Source organism: Hoplias malabaricus, chromosome 4 (genome assembly GCF_029633855.1).
Source record: "Hoplias malabaricus isolate fHopMal1 chromosome 4, fHopMal1.hap1, whole genome shotgun sequence".
NCBI classification, from domain to species: domain Eukaryota; kingdom Metazoa; phylum Chordata; class Actinopteri; order Characiformes; family Erythrinidae; genus Hoplias; species Hoplias malabaricus.
Window position 1 is genome coordinate 6,834,936 of NC_089803.1, and position 13,169 is coordinate 6,848,104.

The following is a 13,169-nucleotide window of genomic DNA, read 5'->3' on the forward strand; positions in this document are numbered from 1 at the left end:
CAATGCACAGTTGAATTTAAAGTTTTATATAACTTGGTGGAAAAGTTATTGAAAATTCAATTTTAAAGAATTCAATAAAAATCAAGAATTTAATTTTACAGACAAACCAAAGGGTGTGCATGGTTAGTGTGATTAATGTCTACAATGCACAGCTGTATTTAAAGTCTTATGTAGCTTGGTTGAAAAGTTATTAAAAAATAAATTTAAAAATTCATTAAAAAAAGATTTTTCCATCCATCAATCATTTTATTGATAAAATAAATCATGTGCATGATTTCAAACACAACGTACACTTTATATTAAAAAATAAAGGCTTAACATTTAAAAGAACAGATTCCTCAAACAGAATTACAGTTAGAACTTTAACATTCTCTTTAAATAAAGCTTTCTGCTTCACTACTTCTTACAGTCTCTGGTATTCTTCACTGTGTCCACAGTCCTCACTACCTGACCCCTCCTGGGTGAATCAGATCAGACAGACAAACAGAGTGAGAGACAGACTGAGAGTGAGAGACTGAGTGAGTGAGTTAGAGTGTGTGTGTGTGTGAGTGAGAGACAGAGAGAGAGAGAGAGAGAGAGAGAGAGAGAGGGAGAGAGAGAGACCTAAATTCTGAATTTAACTGTTAATGAGAGGTCAGTATGAAAACACATTTGGTGTGCATTCTTCCCCATCACTCCAAGTATCCAACACGGCCAATCTGATGTTTATAAACACAGTGAAAACGAAGCTATTGAAGATTGTCACCTGTTGTTAGCGGCGACAGGAAAGTACGTATTTAATCGAATTTAAGCAAATTAGACTGAAAGACGATGGTGTGCATTGCTGTAGACAGAGTCTAGAAACGAATGCACTTTGTTGCGATGTCAAAAACGGTCTGTTTTTTTAGCTATTGAAAGGAAAAGGAGCATATATCAAATGCACCGGAGCGTCCATAAAAACAGTGTGCATTGTTCTCTGTGTCCGTACCATTCAGAATATGTAACCCTGTGTCAGATATAACCTTATTTTGAAAAGTTATTGACGCCGGAAAACCGAATATCGAAAAGAAAACTAACTTTACCGTGGTACTTTCGGGGTGGTGGCTGGAACACATTAATTGTTTTTCCATTATTTTAAATGGGGAAAATTGACTCGAGAAACTAACTTTTCCACTTACGAACCGGGTCAAGTTCGTAGGTAGAGGTTCCGCTGTACTTGTATGTGTGAAACGAGTTTAAGTACTTCATTTGTGTTTTCTTTGGAGAATCCTACTTTAATTCGCTTAGTAAACTTACCTTAAGCTCGATTACTAGCCTTTATAGCCACTACAATCGTAAATGGGTTGAATAATGGATGCCAACTCGGTTCTGAATTTTTTGTTGTTATTAATATGCATTTTCTTTAACATTTTATAAGTATCTGTGGGTTTAATATGAGTGCAATTGAGACTTACATTTTACCCGCCATTTCAAAGTCTCGTGAAATGTGCAGCAGAAAGGCCCAGACAACGAACATATCGCTAGATATATCGGTCCACTGGTATAAAAAGGCTGGCACACCACTGACTGTAGACCACTGCTGGTGCACCATCAGACCACTCAGATTACTGTCCTGTACAGGATATAACTCATTTATAATCTCCTCAAACAGATTCTACATTCACAGAGACTTTTACTCTGGAAAACACACTAATATAAATATTACCAACAACTCTGAGAGATATAATAATGAGTATAAGACTGATATAAAATGATTAAATGATAAAAATGTTGACACTGTGCTGATTAAAATTATTTACTAATCTTATTTATAAAGAATAACAAAAAGAACCTAAAGAAGGAAAATAATGTACATTGGACTGTGAATTGAAAAGTGCTAAAATGTACAACTTTCTAAATGAAGCTTAATACAGCAGTTCAAAAACTTTTCATGAAGAGAGAGGAAGGCAGGTTTAAATCAACCCTCCTGAGTTTTACACACACACACACACACACACAAACAACAACAACACTGAACAAATAGGTTTTAACTCTGGAAAGCTCTATTGAGTTCATCAGAAAAAGACCAAAAAAAATATTAAATTACAGAAAGATTTCACAGAGCAGGTGGGTTCAGTTCACCCTCCTTTCATGTTATTAAGGCTACATACATTCCCAATATTTACAGCAAAAAACTGAAATACTTTTGTGCTATACATAAATTGTGAAGCATATTTAAATCAAATACACACTAATATATTCAGGTGTACCTTACTACATTAGAGAGTTATAGCCTACAGAGTTCTAAATAGCTAACCGCAAGCTAACTTTATTGCAGTATTAGGCTTCCTTTAGGAAGTTATATAGATTTAAGCATTACACAATCAGTTAGCCCTGTGTGTTGATAACTACCGATCTAGATAGCATTTACAGTACTTTCTGTTACTAATAAAGTAGTTTCTACAGTAGTTGCAGTACCATTTACCGTCGTTGCTAGCATTAATTTACACCATATACATATCAGCTAGTTGCTGACTCAGTTAATCAAGTAAATACAAGGCCAAAAACAACAGATAAAAACTATGTTGCCAATTCAATGAATATAAAATAAAATGACTGGCTGTGGTGCACTGGTCTATTGCCATTCAGAGGACATTGTCAGATTTCCCCCTAACCATAACCTCCCCCTCACCGGTATCCACCTATTTACTGGTCTCCGGCCTGTATGTCCTTCCCACTTGGCGGTCAAGCCATCCAATCAGAAATTACCTTCGTCATTTGACGTTTCTGATTGGCTGAAACTGAGGCATTTTGTAATGGCTGTAAGTGTGGAGCAAGCGCGCAGGTCAGAGACATCGAGCGCACAGAAACCTTGCTCGCTCGAAATATCCATGCGCGTGCGTGCAGAATTGTGGCACAAAAATAACGCCATATGCTATCAGGCGGTGGCAGACAGGTTCTAATAGGAAATACTGAATCCTTGTTTGGGGAAACAGCACTCATGTTTAACTTGGTAGTTATTCAGCTAGTTTTATACAGCTGTTTGTTTAGATGTTGGAAGGCAGGATGAACATTTTGGCAGTCTTATTAATAATTGGCGTATAACATCTTCAACTCAATTGGATAAAAATGTTGGTTTATGAAAGACAATGAAATGTGCTAGTGGAGGTACTGAATAAACTGTACTTAACTATATGTTTTAATAAATATTTGTTTCAGCAGCTGATTGGATTGGTCACAGACTGCTGTGCCACAACTTACTGGCACTACTCACATAATAGACACATTGAGAAAGTAAGTGGTATTGCAAACACATCATTAATTAATGTGTTGTAATTTATGGAAAAAGTGGATTTGGGTTAGTATTTTCTTATATTACGGGGGTTCTCAATCTTTTCCACCTCATGACCCACCTGTTTATAACTAAAACGCAAAGCAGACTTTTAAGCAAAGAACAGATGAAGAGTTCAGTCAGTTTGCAATACATGAAAACCACCAGTTTGACAAAAGCCCACTTATTAAAGCTGGAATACCTTGTGTCAGTAGTTTTGTATTAGACTACATGCATTTGGTGTGTTTAGGTGTTGTGAAACGTGTGCTTGTTTTTTTGTGCAGAGGACCCAATAACTGTCGTTTGTCTGTTAGACAGAGAAATGAAATTTCTGAGAATCTTGTGAGGTTGAGTGGAGCTATGCCCACTGACTTTGCCAGACAGCCTCGTTCATTACATGAAGTTGATCGGTGGAAAGCCACCGAATTCAGACAGTTTATGCTTTACACAGGACCCACAGTATTAAGAAATACAGTGTCCCAGGATGTTTACACTCACTTTCTTTGTCTAACCGTTTCACTGTCTATCCTGCTTGAGTCTGATGCTAAAAGACGCACTGCTTACCTTGAATATGCAAAAGACCTCTTGCGTCACGTTGTTGAGAATAGCTCAAAGATTTATGGTAAAACATTTGCAGTGTATAATGTGCATGGTCTCATTAATTTACCAGAAGATGTTTCTAATTTTAACAGCTCATTGAATGAAATCTCGTGCTTTCCATTTGAAAACCATCTCCACACCATCAAACTTGTAAAGAATCCCGTTGCTCAAGTAACCAAGAGAATGCATGAAACGGAAAAATTCAACAGAGGTTCTGAGAAAAAATCCAAAATAAGTTCATATTACATATCAACTAAGGAGAAGGACTGCTGCTTTTTGCTCAGAGACGACAGATATGCATTCATCAAAGAAGAAAGGCCCGAAGGACAGTTGATTTGTGAAGTCATATCACAGGAGAGTTGACCTCTTCACCAAGCCATGTTCTTCTAAGCTATTGAACATTGTCTTTGTAAGAAGACCAATGGAACGAGCAAAGAGGCTGTTACTCCAGCACAAGGATATCTACAGATTGTCTCCAGTGTGGTGAGGGCTATGCCATTTTCCCTCTCCTGCATGGCTCAGAATAGCACAAGGGGCACTAATAAATACGTTTAAATTAATGAAAGATTTCCTTTACAATCTTGCTTCAAATTCTTTTCAATTGCAATCTAATTGTGTAGTCAGTTTTTTAATGATACATGCATATTTTGAGCGGATGTATGTGTTTGGCAGTGATGAGTGAAATGTTAAACGGACTTTTCAGATAATGGCTTTCGCAAGGGCAGTGTGGATAGAAAATGGTGTACATATGGAGGGCGTTCTTCCTAATAGATGGATTGACTGTGAAAAGAAGGAAGTTAAATGGCCTAGAAGGGGACAGTTGTCTGCGTATAATCAAAGGTTAGAACCAGAAAAAGATTGGTTCACCTTTGAACTTGTCAAACGGAAGATGACATCAGGTAAATATTGATTACATATTAATGATCTTCTATGCATTATGAATTTGTGATGTTACTTGTTTTAAGATATTGATTTGTAGATGTAGAGCAGGAATGCCATGATTATGACTACACCACTGGCCAGTCAGACAGTGAAACTGAGGAGCCTCTAAGAAAGAGAAAAAAGAAAGCAAAAATGTTTGTGGATTTTATTCAAGGTACAGCTCACTAACACTAGCTCACGTTAGTTTTTCCAAGCTATGCAGAAGTTTCACCTAGTAAGAGCAGGTTACTCTATTTTAGAACCCATTTTCTCAGATGATGAGCCTCATCCAGTTGTGACTAAGATACGTATGTATATTTGTGGTAATCCAAACTGCTGCTTTATTAATGTGTTTTAAGTCTTTGTTTTATTTGAAACATAGAATGACAAATCCATAACTGTTAGGTAGTGAAAGAACCGTTCCCACGGGACTGAGTGGAAGGACAGGAAACTGGGTCCGCCAATCAAGGATCACTCCAAACTCCAAAATTATTTTCACCCCAAGCACTTAACTTTATTTTATTTACTCCAAACACATAAATAACAAGAGAAAAATAGTACAAAAAGAAAACAATAGGCCTATTTTCTTAGAGAACCACACACTGACTTCACAGCAATCAGTAAATTAAGGTTTGCCTAGGCCTCTAGGACAGCTCTTTCCAACTCTCGTTAATGACTCTCCTTCTCTCCCCTTTATAGGTTTCGGCCCCGCCTCCTAATTAACTTGAGCCAACCCTTTCTCCACATTCAGGTAGTGAAAACTACCTCTTTAAAACTAATTTCCATTATCCTCATACCTAAGATCTAATCCCTAAAAATAAACATACGTACGACATATATTTCATCTTACCGGTAAGTATACTCAATCTCATTCCAACCGTTCCCTTCTTTCCTCTACAGGTACCATATTAGATCACCCACCCCCCTTTTTCTAGTCAACCGAGGGCCCTTCGGCTTCTAAAGAAAAAGGAAGTTGTATGGACCTCTCCTCTCCTCCTCTAACCACGCTACCTGAGGGACAAGCAGAAACAGCTACACACTTTTAAAACATATACATTTTTAACACATGGTCTACTACGCGTTACAGATTTAGTGATGAGGCTGGCCTTCACCTCATCACAATAACTCATTAAGATTAAAGAAGTTACACTGTACTTTGCATCATCTGCACTTATTTGTGGCATGTCATTATAACGGTTATGACAACCGTGAACTGGGTGATGAACTGATATATTGCCCAATTCTATATTGTGTATTTATAATGTATTGTGGCCCTGTGACTTAAATTGTACCTTTTTGTAGGCCCTGGCCTAAAAACGCATGTTCTTCCTGTCCCACCTGAGAAATTAGCACCAAGTTACAGCAAGGCAAGAGCAGCCATGAGTAAGTATTCAATCGTCACGCTGGTCTTATATCCTGTAACATGAGAATAATAATGAAATGACTTCTTATATTTCAGAAAGGACTCCAGACAAACGTGTTAAGGATTATCTGCAGCAAGACAGAAGGGAATCTGCTCATTTGAATACAGGTATATTTACAGTAAAAGCACATTACAACTGAGAATGATGTGCCCTGAATTGTGGTTGGTGGTGATGTGTTTTTATTTTTTATTTTTTTCAACTGTCATGTTTCCTAAAGAGAATACCACCTTTCTTCATGATCAGAGGGAATTCTGAGCAGATTATCAGCCTCAAACATTACATGTGCCTCCAGTCAGTCTTCAGTTCATGGTGTGAGGTGTAGTTGATTCGCATGTTTTTTTTCCTCTGACTAATAGCATTAAGTACACAACCTTAACTTCCATTCTACACATGTTGTAGGAACTGTGACAGATGAGACGTCAAACCCTGGGCCATTTCCAATGTCTACAGCAAGTATGTTGATTAATCCATTTTCACTGACCTGACACATTTCAGTCATGCTAATGACAAGACAGCTGACAGCGCTTATCAACTTTATAATCCAACTTTACGCTCTATGTTTGGTTTCGAAATTTGACATTTTGTTTATTCCCTGATGAGTGTACTTTCCCATCCACATTTAGCCCAACATTTATTATGATAACGACAAGATGCTCTTGTTACAAGATCAAACCTGGCCATGTGAGAGCAGAGCCCAAGTGTCTATTTTGTTTTGAAGGATTCCAAAAATGTGTACTTGGAAAACTGGTGGAGATACTAGAGGAGGTGAGGCGTGTGGGCAAGACATACGAACCTGAGGACTCTGTTTTTCATATACAGAGAATGGAGACAGAAGAGGAGTCTGATGTCCTGGATAGAGAGCTTAAAACTCTAGAGACACGCCAGCTTATGGTAAGATCAGCAGTTATGTGTGGTGGGTTTGTTTACACTTTCAGTAATTTTATTATTTTCCATGCGTTGGAGATTTTGCCTATACAATGTTTTATGTCACTCTAAACTGACCTTTTTGAAAATTATCCAGGTTGAAGGTATTTAGAAAATCCCTTTCCAGTGATGCATCCTGAGGTTCACCTCATAGTTAAAAAAAATAATAATCTGATTTGTGCCATAGTTACATTACTAAACGCCTCCTCTAGCACCCCTATTCTTGAGAATTTTAATAATCTTTCCTGAAACAGGTGCTCATACTCTGTCTGGGAAAAAGACAGGAATGGTCTATTTGCATGGGACTAAATTTACTCCAGTAATTGCATTACTACTTTTCCACTAGTAAAACAAATCTCATAATTTGCTTTTAGAAGATGCTAGTTTATCCTAATTAGGGTTTTCTGAGTCCTCAGATTGCTCGGTTATCAAAAGTTGGTGGTAAAAACACGAAAGATTGCACCAACAGAATCCTCGACAGATACATTTTTTAATTTTATTTATTTATTTTTTTAAAATCAGCTCCTGCTGTGATCGTTGTTGGTTTATCATGATGACCATACATGCTATTGTGTAGATACATATAATACTTTGATGTTCTGTATTCTCAGACTCTTCACAAATGGTCTAATGACCAAGTTTAACATGAAAGGAAGAGGGAGTGTCTCAAAAAGGGCATTTGAAAGCACCAGCCTATACTCTGTTGTGCAAGGTATTTTAAACATTTAAAAATCATTAATAGGTTTTGTTGTAAATATGTGACTTCCTTCACATTAAAAAGGTAGAAATTGGGTGTATTACTTGATGGATCATGGTTCAAGTTTGTTTCACAAATTAAAGATGCCACAACACTGATGGGAAATACAACCCTTAAAAAAAGGTCGTTCTTACATTAATTTTCTGTAATCACTTTATCCAGTTCGGTGTCGCGGTGTGTCTGCAGCCTACCTGGAATCACTGGGCACAAGGCAGGAACACACCCTGGATGGGGTGCCAATCTATCACAGGCCACCAGACACTCTCAAATTCACAATCTCCCCCACCCCCCACCCTTTTTTTTTTTTTTGACTGTGGGAGGAAACCAGAGCACCTGTAGGAAACCCACATGGACACAGTGAGAACACACCACACTCGTCACAGACAATCACCTAGATTAAGACTCGAAGCCAGAACACCAGGACCCAGTAGCTGTGTCTACCTGCACTACCTGAAGCGCCAGTGTATTGGAAAATGAAAAAACAAATTTTCATTCCTTTATAATTACAAACTTTATTTTTTTATGAACATAACAAACTTAATTTTGATGTTTAACTTTTCAGATTTGTGAGACCTGGAAGTACGTTGTGTGTTGTACTTGATCAGTATAACAACATGACAGCGCTGGAACCATGCACAAATTTATTAAAGACATGTGAAACTGACAAGATGCATGCAGAGTTTTCCATCACACTGCAGAGGATGTGTATCCAGTGATACCCTACAGTGAGTTTTATAAGATTCTGCCTTTTTACCTTAAGGTGGTGCTGAACTGAATCTTGTAACACACATTGCATAGTATCACTGGATACACATCTACTGCAGTGTGATGGAAACCTCTGCATGCATCTTGCCAGTTTCTTATAACTCTTTAATAGTGCATGACTATAGTGTGGACCCACAAAGTAAATAGCTTCCATGTCACACAATTCAGACATGTTAAATATAAAAATTTAATTCAGCCCTGGTCTGTTGTTTTAATCTCCTTTTATTGGTTGGAGCTTATAATTTAAATGACCAATCTGTAATACTGACAGCATATGAAATGATCATTACACTTCAAATTCAAAACAGTGGGAAGAGTTTTCTGCCCCCTCCCTGTCCTCCTGAGAAAAACAACCTACAAGACTAGTTCAAGCACTTCGGACCTTAGCTAAAAAGAATGTGCCATAAACAACCTATTTACACAGAGTATACATCATTTCACTAAAACATATACCTGCACTATCAAAAGATAAAAAGGTGAACGAATCGCCTCTGTTTTTCCCTGTATTTGCCAACTTCATATTTGACTTAAAACTTCTACCTTGTTTGCTTAATTTCTGATGACACATATTGGTAAACTTATGATTTGGTACAGTAAATACTTTACAGATTGTTGTTTTAAAGTAAAAAAAATAATAATACAAACCATTATTGTTTCAGATTAATATATTAATATTTTGTCAGTTTTGATACTTAGTTGAATAAGAGCTGATTATTCTGATTTAATAGCACCCTAGTGAGATGTGTCTTTCATTCTTCTAAATGTCAGTTGCAAACCAGGTCCAACTTTGTCATCGCAGCACTATTTTTACAAATGTAAAGCACTTTACAAAAGTGCCCACAGAAAAAAAACATTACAAATTAATTATAAAATGTATAATTTTACTCTCTATTGGATACATTTTAGGCAGGAAAATAATATTGAATATTTCTCATCACAGGTACACAACTCAGATTTGAAACATTTAATTATAATGTAAACTGAAGACCATCAAAGAACTAGTGGGATTGTGATTAATTAGATTCCAATTAGGTTGTCAAGAGATATTAATGCATTTCATGTGCTTTCATTGACATAGTTCTGTCTGTGTTTTTTCTTAGCTGCAGTGCAGAAGTGGAACAGCAAGGCTACCACTCATGAGATGGATGCTGCCATGGCTGATCACCTGAAGCATGCCCCTGGGAGAGCGGGCAGGGGTGGTTACAAAAAGAAGGACTGACATTTTTTTTAAATGGGAAGGATTTTATTGTTCTTATTTATTTGTTTCTTCGCGTTAATAATGAAATTGATGTGTAACACTTTACAAGTATGCACATGTGGCTGCTGTCATGAAAAAACCTGTATCCAAAATTCCAACTTTTCAAGAAAAGGTCAAAAAAAACTTTGTGTAGACACCGATGTAAAGCCATTATATTCCTAGTAATTTTGGAACATTTGTTTGCAATACTGACAATTCTAAGCTTCTTTAAAAAAAAATGATAAAATGTTCCATGAGTTTTTATGATACCTTTTATGGTAGTTATGATAAATACATAATCCTTGACAAACAAAATGTGATTTTCACTGCTCAGGATACATAATAATATTATAAATATTAAATAAATAAATTAAATATAAATAAATATAAATAATAATAAATTATACTATGCAAATCTGGAAATTTTTTCATATAAATTTCTGAACGTTATTTTACTGTAATACTGCAACCATTTACTATGATTGACAGTTAATACAGCATGTGATAAACATAGTACACTGTATTTTCAGTGCATTTTTAAAACATTTAATTAATACTACATATGTTTACATTTTATCTTAAACAATGAAAGTTGTGTATGAGATTTTAATGTTGACTGCATGAAAACACATTTTTTGTGGTTATCAGCGTTCATTTTCATCCATGCAAATGTCTGAATTTAATAGTGCACATGTATGTCATTCCTTTAAAATGCCTTAAAATGTACGTCTTTGGTGTGACTGTTGTCTAAATTTCAACCTTAACTGTTGATCAAATGGCATTCCGTTGAATCAACTGCCTTAAAATGCCTTTAAAAGTATGTTTTTAATGTGACTGTTAGTCCTCTTTTAAAAGTCTGTATTTGGAAGTTTGAAGACTTTTAGGTGATTTCAACGTTGAAATAACAGCTTTAAAAGGACGTCTTTTCTGTGACTCTGTTAGTCGTCTTTTCAACGTCTATGTTTGGACGTCTTTTCGACTTTCATTTTCAACCTTAAGACGACGTAGATTGTAGCAGCAATAGCCTCTGGTGTTCTGTGTCTTATCACTTTAAAAATATATGTCCTATATTCATTTTGTACATTAAGAACATCCAGAGTCTACCTGGAATCATTGGGCGCAAGGCGGGAATACACCCTGGAGGGGGCGCCAGTCCTTCACAGGGCACAGACACATTCACACCTACGGTCTTCTATAGCATTTGACATACTTTTAACCGTACTGCACCTTAAATATGTATCAACATACAGAGCAACTCCTCCACTTATTTTATTGTTCCTATTAATATTAAATAGCTCATATACATCCAGTTCTACATGAGAGACTTTCTCATGATCGAGCCAAGTCTCAGACACCGCAATGACATTAAACTTTTTGAATTTACTCAAATACTCTTTGATTTTAGGGAAGTTTCTATTGAGGCTTCTACTATTAAAATGTATTATTGATAACGCACCTCCCATATTCACATTGTTATTAAACTGTTCTTTTGTGTAATACTCACAGTTATAGTTGATGTTATTGTAGAAGTGGGTTTCAGGATCAATATCTTTTCTGAACTCATATTTATTATATTCTGTTTGGTCAAATGTTTTAAGTTTCATATGTTCATACTTGCTATATTGTGTACTACATAACTCATCACACACACACACACACATCTCATTATTATCTATGAAATCATCATCATCAAAGTCACTGAACGGGAATGAATAATCCTCGTTAGAATCTACCATGTGATTGAGTCTAGTTCCTGAAAAATACACATACAACCCGTGTTACTCAACTCTACAATCATCAACATCTCCAAAAATATTGCAGCATAATGACACGCATTCAGGGTTTTATAATGACTTATTTATATGGGTTTAAGTTTTTCAGTTCTCTTCTCATAATTACTTTGGCTTCTTCTGGTGTTCCATTCAGTCTAATCATTACTTTACAGTTCCTGGTCCATGTTGCCTGTACTTTTTCTGCATTTTTTTGGGGTAAGATGCTCATTTAGGTATACTCCTGTCCCCTTCAGCTTCTTCGTCTGCCTGAGTAGCTCAGGTTTGTGTTTCCTATTCATAAAATGAACTATGATGGCAGGCTTGGTTTTGCTGTCTTTTCGGGGTAGGGAATGGCAAGCTGAGATGTTGCTACTTTTAATATTTATGTTTTTGTTTTCAAAACATGTTATGACTTGCCATTCGAGTGTTTTTAGTTTCTCTGTTGAGACATTCTCACCTTCTTTGCGCTCCGCTGTACTGGCGTATGTTCTATGTGTAGTCTCTAATCCACTTATAATTACGTCTTAATTAATTAATTAATTACGTCCTACTGTACTGTTCAAGGTCACCAATTCTTTTTTCAAGTCCATCAATTATTCTATTCTTTTCTTTCACAAGGATCTTAAGTTGTTTATCTTCCTCAATTAAATCAAGCAGCTTACTCTGCTGCTTTACCACTTTGCTTAATTCTTCTGATATGAAGCTTAGAGATTTTCTGATCTCCTCCATCTCCTCCTCTGATACATTAACTTTCTTTGGTGGCATGTTGACCAGTTGCTTTTTTTCCTGTGATAATGATAATTAGAACAGCGTAGGGGCCTAGCAGCACAATGCAGCTCGTACTCAACGTAGTTAGCGTAGGGCCTCAGCGGTCCCACTCAGCCTGCATGCAGCGTAGATGGCGTAGCGTCCTAGCACCGTGACGAAGTCCGGCAGCAGCGTAGTTTGTGTAGCAGGTCAGCAAACCATCTCAGCCCGACAGCGGCGTAGAAGGCGTAGCGTCCTAGCAACTTGACAAAGCCAGCGTAGTTGGCTAGCAACACAATGCAACGCAGCACAGTGCAGCTCGGACTCAACGTAGTTAGTGTAGGGCCTCAGCGGTCCCACTCAGCCTGCACGCAGCGTAGATGGCGTAGCCTGAACTGTAAAGCACTTTGAGCTGCGTTTCTAACGTAGGACATATCTACGACAGTGTAACGAAGGGTTTCTGATTATAGAGATTTAAAATCTCATTATTTTTAGTCACCCACATAAGGGGTGATGTACTTCTTCTGTTAACCTCTGCTTCCCCTTGAGGTCCTCGTCTCATGGGGTGTTTGGAGTGTAGTGAACGATTCTGGGACACTACCTTAAAAATAGTGCACTATGTAGGGAATAGGGCACAGTTCCAGACACAGGACTGAACCCGTGTGTGGCGTCTGACGTAATGAGATGGCGGGGTTGTGGGGACTGTCCAATAGGAGACCAGCTGTTATGATTT

The 13,169-nt window shown here is 37.1% G+C and overlaps 1 long non-coding RNA gene across 1 annotated transcript; it reads left to right on the forward strand.

Moving 5' to 3' along the window:
• The first annotated feature begins 5,397 nt into the window (after nucleotides 1-5,397).
• LOC136693794 (uncharacterized) lies at nucleotides 5,398-10,246 on the forward strand. The gene is made up of 8 exons (XR_010802111.1): nucleotides 5,398-5,561; nucleotides 5,711-6,193; nucleotides 6,270-6,341; nucleotides 6,452-6,543; nucleotides 6,634-6,687; nucleotides 6,953-7,125; nucleotides 7,770-7,870; nucleotides 9,781-10,246. It is a non-coding gene; the product is annotated as an uncharacterized lncRNA (long non-coding RNA).
• The last annotated feature ends 2,923 nt before the right edge of the window (nucleotides 10,247-13,169 follow it).